General features: G+C 38.2%; 3 non-coding genes across 3 annotated transcripts; all 3 read right to left on the bottom strand.

Annotated features, from left to right (window-relative positions):
- Positions 1-5192: 5192 nt before the first annotated feature.
- On the bottom strand, positions 5193-5264 carry Trnae-uuc (transfer RNA glutamic acid (anticodon UUC)). The gene has a single exon. It is a non-coding gene; the product is annotated as a tRNA-Glu (tRNA).
- A 735-nt stretch (positions 5265-5999) lies between these two features.
- Positions 6000-6071, bottom strand: Trnae-cuc (transfer RNA glutamic acid (anticodon CUC)). The gene has a single exon. It is a non-coding gene; the product is annotated as a tRNA-Glu (tRNA).
- A 15435-nt stretch (positions 6072-21506) lies between these two features.
- On the bottom strand, positions 21507-21586 carry Trnal-uag (transfer RNA leucine (anticodon UAG)). The gene has a single exon. It is a non-coding gene; the product is annotated as a tRNA-Leu (tRNA).
- Positions 21587-23863: the final 2277 nt, after the last annotated feature.

The raw sequence follows: 23863 nt of genomic DNA, 5'->3' as shown, positions 1-23863 counted from the left end.
TCCAATCCAAATCCAATCCAAATCCAATCCAAATCCAATCCAAATCCAATCCAAATCCAATCCAAATCCAATCCAAATCCAATCCAAATCCAATCCAAATCCAATCCAAATCCAATCCAAATCCAATCCAAATCCAATCCAAATCCAATCCAAATCCAATCCAAATCCAATCCAAATCCAATCCAAATCCAATCCAAATCCAATCCAAATCCAATCCAAATCCAATCCAAATCCAATCCAAATCCAATCCAAATCCAATCCAAATCCAATCCAAATCCAATCCAAATCCAATCCAAATCCAATCCAAATCCAATCCAAATCCAATCCAAATCCAATCCAAATCCAAATCCAATCCAAATCCAATCCAAATCCAATCCAAATCCAATCCAAATCCAATCCAAATCCAATCCAAATCCAATCCAAATCCAATCCAAATCCAATCCAAATCCAATCCAAATCCAATCCAAATCCAATCCAAATCCAATCCAAATCCAATCCAAATCCAATCCAAATCCAATCCAAATCCAATCCAAATCCAATCCAAATCCAAATCCAATCCAAATCCAATCCAAATCCAATCCAAATCCAATCCAATCCAAATCCAATCCAAATCCAAATCCAATCCAAATCCAAATCCAATCCAAATCCAATCCAAATCCAATCCAAATCCAATCCAAATGCAATCCAAATCCAATCCAAATCCAATCCAAATCCAATCCAAATCCAATCCAAATCCAATCCAAATCCAATCCAAATCCAATCCAAATCCAATCCAAATCCAATCCAAATCCAATCCAAATCCAATCCAAATCCAATCCAAATCCAATCCAAATCCAAATCCAATCCAAATCCAATCCAAATCCAATCCAAATCCAATCCAAATCCAATCCAAATCCAATCCAAATCCAATCCAAATCCAAATCCAAATCCAATCCAAATCCAATCCAAATCCAATCCAAATCCAATCCAAATCCAATCCAAATCCAATCCAAATCCAAATCCAATCCAAATCCAATCCAAATCCAATCCAAATCCAATCCAAATCCAATCCAAATCCAATCCAAATCCAATCCAAATCCAATCCAAATCCAATCCAAATCCAATCCAAATCCAATCCAAATCCAATCCAAATCCAATCCAAATCCAATCCAAATCCAATCCAAATCCAAATCCAATCCAAATCCAATCCAAATCCAATCCAAATCCAATCCAAATCCAATCCAAATCCAATCCAAATCCAAATCCAATCCAAATCCAATCCAAATCCAATCCAAATCCAATCCAAATAGAATCCAAATCCAATCCAAATCCAATCCAAATCCAATCCAAATCCAATCCAAATCCAATCCAAATCCAATCCAAATCCAATCCAAATCCAATCCAAATCCAATCCAAATCCAATCCAAATCCAATCCAAATCCAATCCAAATCCAATCCAAATCCAATCCAAATCCAATCCAAATCCAATCCAAATCCAATCCAAATCCAATCCAAATCCAATCCAAATCCAATCCAAATCCAATCCAAATCCAATCCAAATCCAATCCAAATCCAATCCAAATCCAATCCAAATCCAATCCAAATCCAATCCAAATCCAATCCAAATCCAATCCAAATCCAATCCAAATCCAATCCAAATCCAATCCAAATCCAATCCAAATCCAATCCAAATCCAATCCAAATCCAATCCAAATCCAATCCAAATCCAATCCAAATCCAATCCAAATCCAATCCAAATCCAATCCAAATCCAAATCCAATCCAAATCCAATCCAAATCCAAATCCAATCCAAATGCAATCCAAATCCAATCCAAATCCAATCCAAATCCAATCCAAATCCAATCCAAATCCAATCCAAATCCAATCCAAATCCAATCCAAATCCAATCCAAATCCAATCCAAATCCAATCCAAATCCAATCCAAATCCAATCCAAATCCAATCCAAATCCAATCCAAATCCAATCCAAATCCAATCCAAATCCAATCCAAATCCAATCCAAATCCAATCCAAATCCAATCCAAATCCAAATCCAATCCAAATCCAATCCAAATCCAATCCAAATCCAATCCAAATCCAATCCAAATCCAATCCAAATCCAAATCCAATCCAAATCCAATCCAAATCCAATCCAAATCCAATCCAAATCCAATCCAAATCCAAATCCAATCCAAATCCAATCCAAATCCAATCCAAATCCAATCCAAATCCAATCCAAATCCAAATCCAATCCAAATCCAATCCAAATCCAATCCAAATCCAATCCAAATCCAATCCAAATCCAATCCAAATCCAATCCAAATCCAATCCAAATCCAATCCAAATCCAATCCAAATCCAATCCAAATCCAATCCAAATCCAATCTAAATCCAATCCAAATCCAAATCCAAATCCAATCCAAATCCAATCCAAATCCAATCCAAATCCAATCCAAATCCAATCCAAATAGAATCCAAATCCAAATCCAATCCAAATCCACTCCAAATCCGATCCAAATCCAATCCAAATCCAATCCAAATCCAATCCAAATCCAATCCAAATTCAATCCAAATCCAATCCAAATCCACTCCAAATCCGATCCAAATCCAATCCAAATCCAATCCAAATCCAATCCAAATCCAATCCAAATCCAAATCCAATCCAAATCCAATCCAAATCCAATCCAAATGCAATCCAATCCAAATCCAATCCAAATACAAACCAAATGCAATCTTAATCCAATGAATTTTGTTCGTCATTCATAAGTAACGATTTTTTTTTCGAAATCAAATCTAATTCAAATCAATTATTTTATCTAATCCAAAGCCTAACAAGGCATTAGAAACAGACATGTGGTGAGGTGGGGTCACCAACACTTGCTGATTATTGGACCGACGTTTAACTTATTTTTAATTTTATGTTTTGTAAATACCTACTAACTGTGTTTAGTAAACTTTTTTGGCATGTTTAGTAAATGGTGTCGCGCGACTCGGTGCTTCAGACGATTTCGTTTCTGTACCATGTCGGTTCTTATACGAATATTGAGCACCGACCGCCATGCATCTATACTCGTGTGCCTGAAATCTTAGGATTGAGATCGAGAGCAGCGGCTTAATAAACGAAAATTGTTTTTGCTTTCAGATTGGTTGACAAGGGTGTCAACGGGAAGACGTTTGTTGATCAGTCGATGAAATAGTCAACAATGTGTTAATTTATCATTGAGTGATTTGTCATGTGCTGTGTATGCCAGTGGATATTAAATTATATTCTCTTGAATAAAACTCAATAGAATATGGAATGCAGCCTGACTAATCGATCAACACAGGGGGTACTACATGGTACTACACAAGTTTTCACAACCCAAAAAAAGTCGGAATGTTTCACAAAATGTCATCATATCCACTGAAAAGACGACAAAGCTTTTGTGGATTTTTTCGTCTTTTTTGGCATTTGGGTTTGACAAAACTTGTGTCGCTTCCCTTCGGATCAACATTTTCAAAGCAATTCGTCAATTTGTTCGTAAGATTTGTGGTCATCAACTTCAAACAAAACATGTTCTATGCATGCATATTATACCAGTGCTGAAAAATTCATTTCGTCATATCTAAATTCAATCACCTACAGCTCATTTTAGAAGCTGAACCTGAGAACATGGTATATTAAAAATATCTGCAGCTAGGCCAGTTCTGCAAGAAAGTCACGGAAAATCCGCTATTTTTTGAATATTTAAGGTAAATGTCACGGACTACCTTCGAAAAATGCCAATGATCTCTCTCTCTCTCTCTTCTTGGCGTAACGTCCTCACTGGGACAAAGCCTGCTTCTCAGCTTAGTGTTCTTGTGTGAGCAGTGTAGTGAGCGCTTAGTGTTCTTGTGTGAGCAGTGTAGTGAGCACTTACTCTCGCACTTCGCATACCTAGCCAGTCTGTTTGCTGGTGTCTAATTCAGTATGCGTCCTCCTCTCCTCTCCTCTTCTTGGCGTAACGTCCTCACTGGGACAAAGCCTGCTTCACAGCTTAGTGTTCTATGAGCACTTCCACAGTTATTAACTGAGAGCTTCCTCTGCCAATGACCATTTTGCATGCGTATATCGTGTGGCAGGCACGAAGATACTCTATGCCCAAGGAAGTCAAGGAAATTTCCTTTACGAAAAGATCCTGGACCGACCGGGAATCGAACCCGTCACCCTCAGCATGGTCATGCTGAATACCCGTGCGTTTACCGCCTCGGCTATATGAGCCCTAGGTGAATATCATTTGGCATTTTTCAAAGGTAGTCCGTGACATTTACCTTAAATATTTGAGAAATGACGGTTTTTCCGTGACTTTCTTGCAGAACTGGTCTAGCCGCACAAGTTTTTCATATACCATATTCTCAGGTTCAGCTTCTTAAATGAGCTGTAGGTGGTTGAATTTCGGTATGACGAAATGAAATTTTCAACACTGTATTATACAGTCAGGTCTCCTATCAGACGCTGTCACCCACTTTACGCCAACCGCGTTTTCCAGGCTGTCTTCTAACCAATTTTGTGCATTTTTTGTAACTGATGAATCTATAGTAAGCACTAACTGCACTAGAAAAAAAAACTGCTGGATTGGATGCAAGACAGCTGAGAAATTGTGGTGTGTGTTAAGTGAGTGGCAGCGTTTAATAGGAGACTCGACTGAATAAATATAGGGTGCCTGTACCAATTATGGTATTACCTAAGGAAAACTATTTGTGCGAAAAATAACGGAAAGACCAACGAATGTCATCAATATGTTAAAAGATAGATTGGTTTACAAGAAAAATATAGAAACGGAGTCAAAACTACTTTTAGTATTTATTACAGCGTGTGCCAATGATAGGAGCCCTATCCCAATTATGTATACATTTTCTAACTTCGGTTCCTTTTGGCACTATTTGCATGCAATCCTTATGGAATTAGCCATAACTGGTACACTATGGCGAAAAAGGGTGCAAGGAAGCCGACATTTTAAGGAAAATGATTTATTTCTACAATATTTTGAGCAAAATGTGGAGTTTCATCTTTTGTGAACGTGATCTGTTGTTCACGAGATTTTTCATGTTGATTTACATCGTTGAAAGGTCAAAACCAACTATTAGGGATAATTAGTACTACATATAGCCATAATTGGAACACTTACTCTATAGATCGAATTAATTTCACTATAATTTGATTTGTGAGTCTCATACAAACTATGTCGAAAAATATTTCCCATACCGGGAATCGAACCCGGGCCTTCTGGGTGAAAGCCAGATATCCTAGCCACTAGACCATATGGGACACCCACGAACCAATAGATCATTAAATGATTTTTGTGATTGAAAAAATTTCAGTTCCAATAATCTATAAGTTTCAGAGTTTTGACTAACCTCATTGATAATAATTTCCAACCCCAACACATTTTTGATTATTCATGGCGCTAACTTTCAAGACAAACAAGTCATAAATCATGTTTAAATTCTATATGCTTCAAACCACAATCCACGTCCTACTTCATTGATCGAAAGTAGACGAGGAAAAAAATCTGTTGCCACTGTTTACTCTTATAATAGAGCAATTAAATCGGTTTATGTGGGAGACCAAACGACGGATCACATTACGCCAAGTCGTAAAAAATCAGCGCTGTTCCCGGCTTAAGCGTCTGCCCCCCTATTATGGCTGGCGAGTAGCAACGGAAACAAGACTGCGCGCGAAGATTAAGATATGGTTCAAGCGCGATAATCGGCATGATTATTTCTATATCAACGACCACCACCAGTTGGGTACAATGAGCGTATGCGAAAGTAAGCCGTGGTGAGTCGTAAACAAAATAACATTCGCTTCCTTTTGCTGTGCTGCCCTATATCATGTGGCTCACCACCTCACGCTGAAGCCGACTGAGGAATGTTACTTAAAAATCTGTAAAAAGAAAAAAAAACAGTACCAAGATAGCAGGGCTAAATTATGTATAAATTAAACTAAGATAAACATACTGATAACATTTTTAAAATTTGAATGCGCATCGAAACAAAAGGATTCCCATACCGGGAATCGAACCCGGGCCTTCCGGGTGAGAGCCGGATATCCTAACCACTAGACAATATGGGACTTAAAATTCCATATTTTCAAATAAAATTAGATGGCGATTTTCGTATCTGAATTTTTTCATCATTATCAGACACAAACGAAATATTATTAGGAGCCTGTTCATAAGCCACGTAGACTCTTTGGGGGGAGAGGGTTTGGAGGGTGTGTATATGGCCAAAGTCTACGCTGCATATAAATATTTATATGGACAAATATCTACGATGGGAAAAGGGGGACGTCTGAGATGGCCAAAGATACGTCTATGTAGTTTATGAACAGTGCCTTACCGTTAACGTTCAGACACCCAAGTTTCAAAACGATATGCAGGAACGAACTCACCATTTTTTTTATTACACCACGATACCTAACCTCTAAAATGTTTGACATTTCTCAGGTCACTTGACAGATCAAGCACAAGCAAGATAAAGACAAAACATATACAAAATCAAGGTACGATTAGTTGCGTCTCCGTTTTCCACATTTCGATTGTAATTTGTATTGGATTTATTAGGGAGCGTCCATAAATTACGTTACGGGGGAAGGGGGGTTCAGCAAAGTGTGACGACCCATACAAAAATTTCAGAAGTCCCATACAAAAAGTGTGACATAGGGGGAAGGGGGGTTGAAAATGACCAATTTTTACGTGACGTAATTTATGGATGTTCCCTTATAGGAAAACTTACTTTTTCGCATTTGTTTTTTTTTAATAAGGGGCTCCCATTTTTCGTTAACGATGTATCCGATGACGCTATAGGGTACGAGTACCATCAATAATCTCATGCTCCCATGTTTATCCTATTCGAAAACAAGCGATTACGGCACCGATTGATCCCGTTCTTTTTGTTTTCATCCGTGCTCACTTCTAACAAAAAATGCAAAAATGAGAAACAAAACAAACAGCGCTTCATTCATTTGTTTTTCGTAGGATGAAAATGGGAGTCACATGCTTAATAACTTTTGGTCTGTCTCAAGAGCAAACTTATGTGTCTCTGACAGATTTTGGGCCGCTGAATCTTAATCCGGGCTCAGATTTGCTCCAACACGTCACAATTTTGAGCTATACCTCAATTTATAGGGAAAAATATGCGATTTTGAGCTTTTTTGACTGCAAGCCATTAAGCACGGAATTTTTTTTTAAGCAATCAAAAGGTTAATTGGTCAATTAACATCTAAATTAACAACTCATGCAAAATATTTCGTTTTACCAAATCGATTTTGATAGTTTTAAGCGATTTATGTTAGGTACGATATGTCCCATACAAGTCACCCTCCAAAAGTACTAACCAAAAATGCTTAAATCTATCAAATTTGATTAGGTAAAACGAAATATTTTGCATGAGTCGTTAATTTAGATGTTAATAAGGCAATCCATGGCGACTTTTCGCGATGGGGGTGTCAGCCAAAAGCGTAAACACAGTGTGAGTACAACTTAACAAAGTTTCGTCAAGTGTCGTTGATGCTTAACAAATTCCTTTGTGTTCAACTGTCACCTCGATCGTCGGATGTCAAAAATACATGGTAAACAAAGAAAATCAGCTGAGCGCATCTGTCTCATGGATTGCCTTATTGACCAAATGACCTTTTGATTGCTCAAAAAAAATATTTCCATGCTTAATGGCTTGCAGTCAAAAAAGCCCAAAATCGCATATTTTGCCCTATAAATTCAGGTATAGCTCAAAATTGTGACGTGTTTGAGCAAATCTGAGCTCGGATTCGGATTCAGCGGCCCAAAAACCTTCGGAGACACATAAGTTTGCTCTTGAGACAAAAAAATGTTGCGTTGTGTAAGGGAACCAATGCCCTATTATAGCCTTCAATGTGCCGAAAAACTTTGTTGAAGACCACGAAGTGATCCGATACTTGACAAAAGTTATAGTTATAAGTTAATGTTGAACAGTTGTGGCTTTAAGTTGATAGCCTGTGACGAAAGTTATAAAGTTTGATTGAGCTTAACTCTCTATGTGCAGAATTGTAGAATTAGCCAGTACGTTAAAATAAACATAAATAAAAATTTAGAAAAAATACTCCTTGTGCATCAGAGTCAACGTACACAACGTCAGTGAGATGTTGCCAACGTTATGCATTAGAAAGGTTTATAACATTTAACAAGTAAATTAAGGTTAACAGGTAAAGGTAACTTTTTTCACAAGCGCCAGGTCGCTTTGCGATCTTTGACAAAGTTTTTCGGCATATAATGCTAAGTAAATGACATTTCTACTGCTTTAGTAACGTGGGTAGTTCGAGATTGAGTTACGTTTCATCAAAATAGATACCTGTTAAAGCTGTATACAAATAAAGTGTAGGAGAGGGATTAAAAAAGAGGACACTTTTTAAAATAGCACAATAATAGAAAAAAAGTTATGTTTTCAAATTGGATTTGACCCAACTAACATTTTCTTCAATTGAATTATTCGAGTGCATCCATTTACTTTATTAACTCCACAGGAAAATAGCAACCATTAAAATCAGCTATAATTCTAACCATGAAAATTAAAACTAGTTGTTTGTTTGACTGAAATTATGCAGATCCGCCCTCCTCAAACTATGGGTCCGGAAAAAAATCAGGGTGCAACTCCTGAAGGGACCCCAAAGAGAACTTCTGGTGTTATCTCCGGAGAAAATCCTGAAGGAATACCAGAATTCATGATGAAATTCTAGTAGGAGTTTTTTTGACTTATTTATTTTGTTTGTTTTGAAAACAGTCGTTACAAGTGCACAGTAAAAAAAAATAACAACACATGCACATGAAAAGCCACCCAGAAGAGAATTCCTTATGCAAAAACCTCAAAAACGGTAGACGGTAGATGCTAGGACCCTTGAAAAAGGTCAAACCCTGAGACCGAAACGTCGGGAATGTAGATAAAAATCGTTCTTGATTCGAAGACTGATAAAGCAATTTGCCCTTTCCATCAAGTTTTCAGTCGTTAAACCCCATTCTAAAAGGAACTTCTTGACGAATCCGAGAAGAAACTTCTTGAGGATTGTCAGAATGATTTCCTGGAGGGAAACCAGAAGAAACTGCTGGAGTAATTTCAGTAAGAACTCCTAGGGGTCCCTCGGAGAAATCTTAGAAAGAACTCTTAGATCAATTTGTGAAGGCAATCCTGGAGGAATTCCAGAAGGAGCTCCTGAAAGAATTTCAGAAAGAATTCTAAGAGGAATTTGAGAAGATACTTCCGTAGGAAAATTAGATGGAATTTATGAAGGAATTTAGAAGGAATGCCTGAAATAATTCATGGATGATTCAATTACAGCAGAAGAGATTCGCTGATATTTTTTACTAACTGAAGTTCACCCAGCAGCCTATTGCTGTATAAACTTATACTTAAACTTTATTGACCGGCCGCAGTTGCTACTCCAGTATCACCAGATTAGCTTCACTCACAAAAGGAATCAATGCAATGAGATAGCTGCTTGGGACTAACAGGCATCTTCAATGTATGAGCGTTGATGGTCTTGCATTTTTAGGCGACAATGGTACCTGCTGCGTCAGGTTGCCGGCCAATGTAGGGAAGGGAAGGAAAGTGATGATTGCAATTGTTGGCCATTGAGTCCTCTGCACCTGTTCAAGGTTATGCGGATGTCGGTGTGTTGGTGGGATTTTTTGCACAGGGATCATGTATTGGTGCATGGATGCCAGGCGTAAAGTGATAGATTGTGTGAAGATTACTGTGAAGCGGCACAGTACGCTTGGTTGGATAACTGGTATATATTGTCGTCGCGGTTGAAACCCGAAGTTTCTCCATACCCGACAATCGAATTATCTCAAAATCCATACGTGAAACCTAACGTCGGACGTAGTGCGCTGGACAGTGTTACGTGGGGTAAGGAGGAGTTCTAAAATTGTCAATTTTTTTGTTGTATTATTTGAACGATGCCAATAAGACATCACAGACAAACAGACGTAACACTGATAAAATAACCATTTCATATATCGCAAGATCCTGATTACTTGTCAGTGAGTTGGTGTCTTCGGCAGAGTTGTTTGGTTAGTCAAGGACTGGAAGAATTCCGGGAGGAATTTCTATTTATTCCAAGTTCAATCGCTGGTGGTGTTTCTAAAACAATCCCTGGAGGAATTTCTGAAAAAAAGTAGCAGAGGAATTATAAATGGATTTCCTAGGTCCTGGATGTACATTGAAGGAATCACTGAAAGAATCCCTGTATTAATTTATGAAAAAATCCCGAGAGAAGTACATTCAGAAATTTCGGAACGAAATCGTGTATATATCAGTACGGGAATTCCTGGAACAATTATCGATCTAATTATTGGTGGCAATTCTGTTGAACCCCTGAAGCAATAACTGGAACAATCTTGAAGGCATCCTGAGGGAATTCTTAAGAAAATTTCTGAATCATTGAAAGAATTTGTAGAAAAATACCTGAAGAAATTCTAAAAGGGATCAAGTGAGGCAATTTCAACCAGGCTATTTTTTTTTATAAAATAAGCTGCTCTCAATAATTTCCACGATTTTGTCAAAGACAGGCCAAGATTATCAGTAAAAACACCATTTCCCTCCATCCGGATATGTTTTTGTTAGCACCAGCTTGCAGAAAAACATTAAAATTATTTGCAATACCAAATAGTTCTTGATGTATTAAACACTTTTGCCGAAGATACAAACATTCTATGGATTCAGAATATCAAGATATTCAAGCTAAATGTATCTTTTCAATACACACTAGCGCCATCTACTGGACCAATTTCGATTCAATTTATTTATCAAAAGATTGCCCTTGGTCTATTGAACAATTTTGTCGAAGACAGCATCATTCTGGGAAGTCACGATCAAAAGATACAATCATTCGTGCCGTGGACATCCAACTTTGACATCGAAAATAATCCATAGTATGCCATGAAAGTATTGGTATTTTTGCAAAAATAACTCATCGCGGTGTAGTTTGAAGGTACTGTAAAAATGGGACCGATATGTCAATCCAAACTTTTTTGCGACCACTTCAAAGTGGCTGGGGTCCAATAGACCCCAGGTATCCATGGTTAAAGCGTGTTGCAAGCTACTGTGGCGCATACGTCATTTATGTCATTATGGTCGGTTACTTCTAATTGATTCATGAATACACTACCTCCCGATTAATGGTAAACTACAAATTACTAGTATTCGGAAACGTTTTGATGCAACTTTGAGTGTTGACAAAAACGGAATCATATGTTGACGAAATCGGATAGTGACAAAAACGGAACAAACCTATAATTGTTTACCGACTTTGAACCGTATTTAAGTTTCAGTGCATTTGAAACATCAAAAATATGTATTAAGAAAAATGTATGGACTTTGTGAAATGTTATTCATATTTTTTTTACTGTTTTACAGTACAGATGTATGAACTTACAGACTGTCACTAGAATAACATTTAATAAGGTCCATTTTTTTATTTTTTTTTATTTTTTTAATTCGCTGTAACTTAAGTATGGTTAGCTGTAGAAAAAAAATGTATAGATTGTTCAATGAAGCGTTTGACCATGTTGGGCTACTTGGCAAAATTTGAGTCTGGAAGTCAGCTTTCCACTAAAACAATAAAAAAAATCGAAGGATAAGGTTTTTGAAAAATCGAAATTTTATGACATCTATCATAGATTCGCGATGAATATTACTCTCAGTGTATTTTTTTTAAAAGAGCTTCAAATATCTTCAAACATATTCGACCTACAGTCAGGTTTCTTGTTACTAGATTAAATCCACATTACACCCTCTGGTGTCTCGATTAATTTTCAAACAATTTGGATAATATTTTTGAGATAATCAGACTCCACTAAATGTAGAGAACCCTACACTGCTTGTAGCTGGTACTCCGCTATTTTTGCTGTTTTCTGTGCTGGTTGCGTTCAGTAATACTAATTGCTGTGTTTCAGCATTTTTATTTATTTTTTGGTTTGCTGAAGTAACCAGCAATTTTGTCAGATAATCAGCAACGTTTTGCTGAAATTCAGCATAAATTTTGCTGAAAATTTAGCAATTTTCATTGTTGATTTTCTTTGCATTGCATTTCAAAGTTTTGGTGTGTAGGTAGCATTGTAAAAATAAACGCATGGCAACATCAAACAGGAAATCTGCCCACAACAAAAGTTTCACTTGATGTCATGTGATCTCAAAAACTGCTGAAGCCCAGTATTTTTAATAGCTTGAATGATTATGTGACTGAATGTGACCAGCCAGTGGTTCACCGTAAACAATAATCTCGTACCACACTCCTCTATTCAGGGTTTCCAGTCATTATAAACGCCGCCAGAAAAATGCGTAAACAGCGGCGATATCAAGTCCGTTGGCTGCTTTATAGCTCCAATGAGTTATGACTTAAAACAGGACACTTCCATGCGCAAAACGATGAACAAACCATAGCATATGAACCGCGTGGTGGTGCGTGGTGCGGAAAATACGAAACGAAACGAAATGGAAATTTATCGCCAACGGTGGCGCAGGTTTCGTAAATATTTAAAGTTGTAAAATTTTAATCATGTTCGGAAAATTGCTCGCGAAACGTGTGGTGGGAATTTCCCCGGGTGACACCGAACAGATTGGACCTGGCAAAATAATTTATCTCCAGTGCGAATGTAATAATTACCGGATTATTTGAAAAGCGTTACTCAATTTACCAAGCGCGGGGGGAAAATGTTAAACGACTGTTGCAATGTATACTCTGACGATGAATGAAACCGTGAGATCTCCCAAGGGAGTGGTTTGTTGTTCTCAAAAATGTTTTAATTTACGATCTGCACCGCTCGGTCGTTCCATTATTCGAAAGATGGGTCATAAATTTTGCCTCCCTGTTGTCAAAACTATTGGTTTGAGAGAATGGGAAACCTTGGAATAGAGAGTTGATCTATTTTTAAACTGCTTAAAAGGGTTCTCCTCACGGTGCGGTAGCTTTGCAGGTTCATCGTATTTTCATTATGTTCTCAAGAATCACTTAACACAAGTGATATTTCAGGTTAATAATGTCTGACTTTTCATTAGTAGAAGTAGAAGAAGATCAACTGATGGCTGATTGCTGCCAGAAAACGATATAGTATTCATATTTTGTGACACTTCTTGGTAGATTTACACTATGCCAACGTTTCTCTTTCAGTTACTTGAATTTTAAACCCATCAATAGTTTTTTTATTACTGTTTTTTTTATTATAGACTTATCAAGCATGATTACCTAAAACAAATATAGTGAACTGTATCGTAATACATATGTTGCTTTTTGATACCAAAGTGAGACATAATGAGATATCGATTAAAATTTCAGTGTTCGGTAAAGTTTTACATTGAAATAAAACATAGTAAAGACGTGACAAGTAAAGAACAATTGATGACCAGAAATCCGTAATCCCAGTTGAGCAGCCAAAGACATCCTTGGAGCCAATCATGATAACGATGCAACCCTTTACCATGCCAGTCTCAGACTGACGCCAACCGTTATCAATTTCCGTTTCTTATTTGCTTATATGCAATCTCGATGAAAAGGTCGCACTGCGAATAGAGTAATCATTTCGATCCTCGTAAGAACGAAATTCATTGAATCTCAAAGAGCCATATTTACAAAACACAGCTATTGGCTTGTTTTTCCGCAATTAAAACGCGCTAATCAGATCTGCTGTGCTGTGCAATAGTGAGTGAGTAATGTGTCATTAGAACTGTAATGAAGGCCCTAGCCAGAGCCATATAGCGCAGTTCGTCTAATGGAATCGATTTAGTAGTTAGATGCAGCAATGCCCGGCTAGAAGCTCGTTTGACACTGTTTTGCAAACAACTGGATCACGTCTATCATTTCTTATGGAAATCAAAACAAGCTCTCGATTGGAAAATGGATGCCGGCTGTGGAATTAATGAGTGTCGCGTTGATTACCTGCTTGTAATGAACCGGTTTTAGTAGATATGGATTTCTGTAGATGGGAAAGACCAATCAGCCTTCTGCCTGATGACTTCCAAGTAACAAGTACCTTTTCCGGCGAAATTTTTGGAGTCGTTTTCGTGGATATTCTGATAATTTTTTAAGGAAATTTAAACTCATTCAGTTTTTTAGAAGTTATTTATCAAATTGTCGTCCAGTAGAACTTATTTTTGTAGTTTTGGTGCCCGAAAACATAATGCTAGGTCATCCAAAATGTCCTTGAGTCTAAATCATAAAATTCATTCATTTTCATTTATTTAGTTAACATCAAATTCATGATAATACTGAATCAACAATTTGCCGCCATAACACTCGATTTGCAGCTGCAGCTCTCCAACGTCGGTCACGCCCAACACTCGCCAGATCACGCTCCACCTGGTCCGCCCATCGTGCTCTCTGCGCTCCACGCCTTCTTGTACCAACCGGATGGTTAGCAAACACCAACTTTGCAGGGTTGTTGTCCGGCATTCTTGCAACATGCCCTGCCCATCGTATCCTTCCGGCTTTGGCCACTTTCTGGATGCTGGGTTCGCCGTAAAGTGCAGCGAGCTCGTGGTTCATCCTTCTCCGCCACACACCGTTCTCCTGCACGCCGCCGAAGATCGTCCTTAGCACCCGTCGCTCGAAAACTCCGAGTGCTTGCTGGTCCTCCTCGAGCATCGTCCATGTCTCGTGTCCGTAGAGAACCACCGGTCTTATTAACGTCTTGTACATGGTACATTTGGTGCGGGGGTGAATCTTTTTTGACCGCAGTTTCTTCTGGAGCCCATAGTAGGCACGACTTCCACTGATGATGCGCCTTCGTATTTCACGGCTCACGTTATTGTCAGCCGTTAGCAAGGAACCGAGGTAGACGAATTCTTCTACCACCTCGAAAGTATCCCCGTCTATCGTAACATTGCTGCCAAGGCTTGTCCTGTCTCGCTCAGTCCCACCCACCAGCATGTACTTTGTCTTAGCCGCATTCACCACCAGTCCGACCTTTGCTGCTTCGCGTTTCAGGCGGGTGTACTGTTCTGCCACCGTTCCAAATGTTCTAGCAATAATATCCATGTCATCCGCAAAACAGACAAATTGGCTGGATTTCGTGAAGATCGTACCCCGGCTGTTGAACCCGGCTCGTCGCATAACACCTTCCAGGGCAATGTTGAATAGTAGGCAGGAAAGTCCATCACCTTGTCGTAGTCCCCGTCGAGATTCAAATGAACTGGATAGTTCACCCGAAATCCTTACGCTGTTCTGCACACCGTCCATCGTTGCTCTTATCAGTCTAGTCAGCTTCCCGGGAAAGCTGTTCTCGTCCATAAATCATAAAATCTACTGTATCGGACTGTATCGTTAATTATGAGTACACCTTTGAGGCTCTGTATTAAAAAGAATATGCATTATCTTGACAACTGCTATGTTTCTATGTGTTGCTAACGTTGTAAACAAACGAGAATCTTCATAAAAAGCTGAAGTTTTCCCTCAAGCGGAACAATGCGAGAGTTTACGGAAGAGAAGCGAAAATCGATTGTAACCAGGTATTGGGTTTCTCATTAATGTTTAGAATACTGTGATAATTTGAGAATCCACTGAATCATCATTTCCCAGCGAAATTTCACATAAATCAAACTTATTTTGTTTACCTGTTGTGCATTCGACGCTCCTGCCATGAACTCAAATTTGGACAGCAAAAAATATGAGGTATCCATTAGAGCATGGTTTCCCAAACTGTGGGTCGCGACCCCCCAGGGGGGTCGCCGGCGTTCATCCAGGGGGTCGCGAGGGACAGTAAAATATTTTACTGTAACAGACAACAAATGAGAGAATTTCTATGGGGGGTCGCGAAAACTACGTCAGCTGGCAAAAGGGGGTCGCGCGACCTGAAAGTTTGGGAACCTATGCATTAGAGGTTGCAAAAAAAAGTGTGGAACGACTGTTGGTATGGTTCAGCGCGCCAAGGAGCGTAATTCCCTGAAGACCTACCCAAAACAGAAATGTCCAAAACGCAGTCGAATTCTGGCGGATTATGTGAAAACTCGGGCTTGGTAACAGTACGACGATGTTTTGAGCAAAAATTACATGTGCATAATCATGGATGATGAAACGTATTGCAAATTGGATTACAAGACACTTCCAGGGGCACAGTTTTTCACTGTGAAACGTGGCACGGATGTTGCGAATTAGGAGAAATCGATTTTTTTGCGAAATAATTGGCTTCTTTGGCGGTGTTGAGATAGATCCATATTCTGAATCTACATGCCAAACTGAGCCGAAATCCAAATTTTCATGAATTTTGGTGCCCGGGAGCCTATTCAAAAATCAATTTGAAGTTTGTATGGGAGCATTTTGATGAATTACCCCTCGTCGGATTTTGTACTGGGCGGAGCTGTCAAACAGTTGCCCAGCTGTCAAAAGGTGATTTTAAAAAATCTCTTTGAAATTGGTTTTAGGTATCAAAACAAAGTTCTAAAAATCTGCAAAAAAATCGTAGAAGCTCAGAAAAAGGTGCTCTTTCGTTTAAAAATATAAAATCATTGAATTTTTCAAAATTTAAAAACCCAATTGGGAAAATGTGTTTGTTTGGCAAGCAATTTGTCAATGTGGTGTGAAATAGTCACCTTTCTTCACCGTCCCAACTATGAACGTCTTAATATACCGGAAGGAATGTCTCCAGAAACTTATTCTGCCACTCCTCTGATAGCATAAAGGTTCTACATTATTTTGGCCGGATTTGGCATCCTGCCACTATGCGTGTGACACCTTTGACTGGTATGAAGAAAACAATTTTCAATTTGTGGAAAAGGCAATGAATCCTCCAAATTGCCCGCAAATAAGGCCCGTTGAGAAATAGTTAACTTTGATAAAAGGGAAACTACGGGAAAAGGATAGAGGAGCAGAGGATGTCACAAAATTCAAGAAAAACTGGGTCAACGTAAGCAAAACTATCGTCGGAACGATTGTCCAAAACCTTATAAAGAACGCCAAGTGGAAAGTGCGAGAGGTGGCAAGATCTACGAAAAATGAAATATACAATCATGTCATGGGCTTTTCTGATGGTCAATAAACAATGTAATTGAATTTAATTTACAAAATAAATAAAACATTTTCAAATACAGCAATTTTCAGGTATACTCATAATTAACGATACAGTCCTTAATAGTAACTTTCTTCATCATACAAAGCTGCAATATTTAATCAACCATGTCCAGTGAGTCTTCTGAAAGCTTAACAAACATTTAAATATCAGTTGCGATGTTCTAGATCATCCAAACTATTGTTAGGTTTAGGATATATGATCTACAGCGGCAAGAGTATGTTTTTTGCTTGCATAGAGTTATGTTGCACGATTAAATAAGCTTATTTAATCTCATATAATGTTTGTCGAGACTATGAAATACTAAATACACAGAAATTGTTGTGCAGTTCTGAACATGGGATCTACAGCCATAACAACATTTTTTTTTGGTTATTTTTAGTTACGCAACATTACCAGCCGTGCTCAAGATACATAAGGGAGCATCCATAAAGTACGTCACGCTTAGATGGGAAAGGGGGAGGGTTCTGAAAAGTGTGACAAGCAATGTATTAAGTATAGGAAAAACCCGTACGAAGGGGAGAGGGGAGGTTAAAAATTCCCATTTTTAGCGTGACGTACTAAATCAGGGGTTCCCAACCTTTTTGAGGTGGCGACCCCCTTTAAAAATTGTCGAAACATCTGGGGCCCAATGATTTTTTTTTGGAAAAAAAAGTCGAATTTAATGAACGAAACCGAGTTCTTTGGGTACAGTGACGTAGCCAAAAATTTACTGTGGGAGAGGCTTTCGACGATCAATGATTTCTTTTTTTTTTATTCGACACTCACATTTCGTAAACAATGATGTCATGTACATTCCATTTGAGTTATAGCTGAAAAAAACGGCGCAGCCGCAAAATTTTTCATCTGAAGGCGTTTTATACTGAAAATTTGTTCCTAAAATTGTTGCTTTTGGGGGTGGCGGTATACAAAATTAACAATTGGTATAATTTGCACAAAATAGAATAAAAATTTAACAAGTTTTTGGTAACATCGCGGCACTCTTGCACTGGCTTCACGGCCCCCCAGGGTGCCGCGGGCCACCGGTTGGGAACCCGTGTACTAAATGGATGCCCCTTATAACATATTTACAGAATTTCCTGTTGAAGCAGGAACTTCATAAAGTTGTCCTTGAGCTTAGAACCATAAGGTATCAATATTTGAATCACATCACAGACTTCTAATAGCTGTATTTTATTCAGGTATGTTTATTGAGATCATTGGAATGCAGACAGTCAAGAGAATATTTGAGATGTTGTAGATCTTCAAAGAAATCAGAACATTAATTATATGTTTAGCTTACACTAAAATATGAAATAATGCAGAGCATATATCATGATTGGTTACGTATAATTACTTAGTGTAGTGGAAAAAGATACTGTTACTTTATGGGGTCGTTTATAAACCATAAAACTTTGTGGGGGGGGGGGGGGGGGGACTTTGGCCAGGTCTACGCTCCATACAAATTTCAAACAAAGTCTACGAGAGCCGGGGTCCGTAGCGTAGTGGCTGGCACTCCCCCCCCCCCCCCCCCACCGATTTAATCGAATGATTTGAATCGATGTTTTCAAATCGATTCAATATTATAAAATGTTGCAAATGATCCGTTTACAGCATGGAGTACAAGTTGAAATATTTGTCCAAATAAATTTTATATCAAAAGTTGAGATTGTTCATCGAACCGTCTTTGGAGGAATTCCTGGATGAATGCATGTTTATTTGTTTATTTGTTGTATGTGCATCAACAGGCAGCAACCTGCCCCAATTATGTTTGGAGTTAAAATTATATACATAATACAAAGAGAAATATGCTAGCAAACGAACAAAAGACATGTCAAAAGGTAAAATACAAGCTTAAATTCTAACACAGACGTAGTCAATTGTTTCTACTGTTAAAAAACGAAGAGAATCTCCGGCGAAGAGGATGGAGGAAATCTCCGGCATGGAGGAAATCCTAAAGAAATTCCTGGAAGTATTCCTCAGGAATACCTGTAGTAAACCCTGAAACAATCCCTGAAGGAATTCCAGGAGAATTTCCTGGAGGACTCCCTGGAGAAATTTTTCTATGAATGCCTAGAGCATATTCTGGAAAAATCTCGAAGGAATCCCTGGAGATATCTCGAGAAATTCCTGGAGGAATGCTTAGAGAAATTTCTGGAGAAATTCATGCATGAACTTCTGGAGGACTTTTTTGGAAAAATCGCTGAAGGAATCCCTGAAGCAATTTCTGGAGGTACCTGGAGGATCTTAAAGACAAATTCCTGGTGGCATTCCAAGTGGAACACCTGGAGAAATCCCTAGAAGAATTCTTGAAGAAATCCCTGAATGAATCCCCGGAGGAATCTCTTAAGGAATTCTGGGAAGATTCCCTGGAGAAATTTTAGAAGAAATTCCTAGAGGAATTTCTGGAAGAATCGTCGAAGAAATTTTTGAAGGAATGCTTGGAAGAATCCTAAGAGGAATCCCTGTAGAAATTCCTGAAGAAATTCCTGGAGGAGTTCCCAGGAGAATTCCTGGAGGAAACCCTGGAAGAAATCCTGGAAGAATTTCTAGGGGTATTCTGCCCCCACTCGCATAACAGTCCCATTTGACTTTTCATCACTTTTGAGTTAACGTTATGAATAGTCAATTTTTTATGTACTTCCAAAAACAACAATAAAAATCACGAATTTTTATGCCAATGTATGAAAAAAATGCCAAGTTATGAGCGTCCCATATCAAAAGTGCCCGCATAACAGTCCCATCATGGATTTTTGTGTTACGTAATACAAAACTGAACAACTTTGTAGTGATTGTAATACTTTTTACAGTTATATATTCATGTGTAAAGCAATCTGTGAAAGTTTCGAGATGATCGAAATATTTTTCAAATTTTGGCGATTTTTCAAAGTTTTATATGGAAACAAGTTTTAAAACTTCAAATGCCTTTTTCTCAATTCCTAATTTTTGCAAATGGGACTGTTATGCGAGTGGGGGCAGTATTCCTGAATGAATCCCAGAAAGAATTTCTGAAGGAATTCATGGAGGTTTTCCTGGGGAAGTTCCTGAAAGAATTACTGTAGAATTTTCCGAAAGAATTCCAGGAGGAATGCCTGGATCAATTCGTGGAGGAATTCTTGGAGAAATTCCTGAAGAAATACCTGGGGTAATCCCTGGAGAAATTCTTGATGGAATACCCTGGAGGATGCCTCAAGAAATCGTTGAAGGAATTCCTAGAAGAATCTCAGAAGGAATTCATGCAGGAATCGCCTCCAGTAGTTCTTCAAGGAAATCCTCCAGGGATTCACCATGCAATGTGTAGTATGATGAAGCTTTCATAGTAATTCCTGTAGGAATCTCTGGAGGAACTCCTAAAGAAATATCTAGAGAAATTGCTAGAGGAATTTCCGGACGAATCCTAAGAACTTTTAGAGGAATCCATGTAGTAGTTTCCCGAGGAATCCTGGAGGAATTTCTGGAGGAATCCCAGAAAGAGTTCCTGAAGAAATCCAAGGATCAATTTCTGAGGGAATTCAAGGAGAAGTTTCTGAAGAAATCCCAGAAGGAAGTACTGAAGAAATCGCTGAAATTCCAGTGGAAATCCAGAAGGAATCCTTAAAAAAAGCAGAGGAACTTTTGGAGCAATCCCTGGCTATCGTCTTGATATTGATCAGTCTCCAGTGCTTGTGAAGGTGTTCAAGCAGTCAACTGAGAAGTCTGATTATTCAGCTCTGCTTATACGTTGAACATAACGTCAGGCTATGTGCCATCATAAGTTTTCAATTCAATGATGGCTTTGATAAAATGCTTGCTTTTCTTAAAAAATATCAGGAATCAGGAACACTTTGACTTACGTCGACGGAAAGTTCGTGAGAACATATTCGACGAGAAAGGCACTATCACCACTAGGTGGATTAATTTGGGTTTTTTTTATATTATCGCACGGTATGTAACCCCTTAAAGCTTGATGATGATCGCGATTCATTCGTCAGCACCTTATACCTATTTCCAATTTTCTGTTTACTAACTCAATAATGGACAATAGTGGGCCCGTTTTATACTCCACCCCCACCCCATCGAATACCGAGGCAAGGTGCAATAAAATTCTCTCAGTTCTTCTTTCGCTTCCATATGCATTTGCAGTGTGATAGTTTTCATTGCTTTCATCAGATTTACACTGAAGACAAACAGGTGGTTGTTGGTTTGTATGTGTTTGGTAAGTTTACCCGAAACCAGAAATCCGAAACCGGTCCGGTACTCTACTACCCGAATGTGTATGTACTGAGAGATAACGCTCCTCCCCTTTCTCGGCTCGTGGCTCGCTTTTGCTAGTGAGTAATAAATCGATATATTCACGCTAGCTTGGACCGCGTCCGACATGACAGTCAGAGAGAGAATCATCTGTTGTTTGTGGATACTTTATTACGATATTTTGATGAAAGCAATCAAACATCCCTACATTGAAAGAAATATTTCTTACTGTTGGGAGTGCGCCACGTAGTACGGCGATGACAAAAAATAATTGACAGCGGTGGGATTCGAACCCACGCCATTTCTGACTGGTGCCTAAAACCAGCGCCTTAGACCGCTCGGCCACGCTGCCTTGATGGTGGTCACTCGCCGTGTGCACATGCAGCCCGGATCCCCCCCCATTTCGGCCATTATCTTTATAAAGGGGTTGATGGATGCACACCTCGCGGGGATGTTCAGGTTGGGGTTGAATGCATGCGTGAATAGAAATGCGTTGGGTTGGGTGGGAGTGAGAAACAATTAATCAACTGAAAAGTTAATTTGAGAAACGATTTGAAAAGATACAGTATAATTAAGTATACATAATTAAAGTTTGATTATTAAAATTATTCTACATATTATTAGTGTCAATAAAGTTATCTCTTAAAATAACCTATTTTAAATTTTAAAATATAATATATATATATATATATATATATATATATATATATATATATATATATATATATATAAATAGAAAATGCCTGCAGTTTTTTATGCTTTTGCTTCCATAGGCAAAAGAGGTACATAACATCCCAATGCAAATTTGGTCACGTTAGCATATCAAATTCTGCTGCTTGTTTCTTATAGGGGGCTGTCCATTTATAATGTAAGGGAATTTTAACGATTTTTCGATAACCCAAATGTGTGTACCGTTACGTAATCAATGGACAGCCCCTAGGTATTTCACATACTTTGACGCACTGACGCAACTGAAATTTCTCAATTACAATCAGTGAATCAAAATTCAACCATCGCGCAACAATAATGACAATGTCGCAACTTGTATTTGTTGCGACAAACAAACCCATGCGACATAAGTTTGTCCCAACTTGAAAATAATGGGATTACCATCGTACACCACGAGTTTTGAGATTTTTAAGCCTTGCATTGCGATTTTCGAACAGTAACTTTGAGTCGGTAAACACTGCAACTCTGGTGAAGCTCTATCATCGAACAGTTTCGACTTTGGGTTAGCAATAATTGATTATTCACGAGTTAAAAAATACGCAACAAATTCAGCTTCCGTTTTGTCTGCAACAAAAAATTTCGAGATCATGTCATTATCTGTTACCAGTAGGGATAAAGAGTAATCGTCGCACCTTCTTTGTTGCTTGTTTTGTGCCTCTTTTGTCTGACAATTCTCTTCACTGATTACAATTAAAAAATGCAAAGCGCTTTTGCGTTTATCCCAGTAAACATTAACGCCATAAAGCGCGCCCTGTATTTTAAAACAGCTATGGAGACGCATGGCATTTAATTGCCAAAATAGCTATTCAAAAACAGTTTGTTATATAGACATAATTTTAGTCTTCGGAGTTTTTTATGGACATTTTAAAGGCATTTTAAAAACTATCTTTTTATAAAATAATCAGAAGAAAATTGAAATTGTATGATACCAACAACAGTTAAATTCCCATTGAAAACGCTTTCAAAGGTTTTTTTTTCCTACATGCAATTGTTTCTAGGTTACAGCGAATTCAAAAATTCAAAAAATAAATCTATCGGCGTTACATATAAAACTCTTTTCGAGATTTTTGGGTTTTTAATATATGTACATCATCAGATCACCTTTCATGACTTGGAAGCTATCAAAAAAATACATGATAGGATATGTTGTTAGGACTATCGTTGTTATGGATACTGTGAATTTCTACATCTCCACAATTGACTTAGGAAGGGAGTGTTGTGCTAGTTGAAAAGGAATTATCGCGGAGTTACGTTGATAAGATATGCTATCGGAGAACGAGCTGATTGATTTGGATAGTTTGAATTGGTCATGCTCTACTAGAATCTATTTTTAAATCTATAATTTTATTGGAAATGCTTTGATAGCAGGTAGCCTTTACTCATATGAATGCCACATTGTTCAGCCACCCACGTAGGACTCCCATTGGAACAGTGACAGTGTAAAACATTTTACTACGTGTCAGGTAAATTCTTCGGCGACATGTAGTTTATATTTTGAATTGTGCAGGCAGCTTTTTGGTACATTCTATATTTAGAACTTTTGTCTTGCTTGCAATTGGAATTGATTCACAGATTCGGGTCGCAAAAGTTCTTGCAACATGCGTGTAGGTTTCATTGTAGGGTAAGTAATCAAACTTTGAACTAGTCGAATTGTAATCTTAACCATTCTGAAATTCATTAAAACGACGTACTTTTTAGGCAAATCTTGTCCCGAAAAAGATCTCAAACAGCTTTCCGTAATATAACCTGATAACATGGACTTTAAAAGCATTGAAATAAGCGTTTTTGTCATGGAAAACAGGCAATTGAAAAATCACTGCGATTTCACCCATTTCCTCCCAGAGAAAGCACATTTTCGGTGCACTCGTACAGCTCATGCATTGTATCACACGCAATATGT

The sequence above is a fragment of the Aedes albopictus genome, chromosome 2 (assembly GCF_035046485.1).
Source record: "Aedes albopictus strain Foshan chromosome 2, AalbF5, whole genome shotgun sequence".
Taxonomy (NCBI): domain Eukaryota; kingdom Metazoa; phylum Arthropoda; class Insecta; order Diptera; family Culicidae; genus Aedes; species Aedes albopictus.
This window is presented reverse-complemented; position numbering and strand designations above follow the sequence as displayed.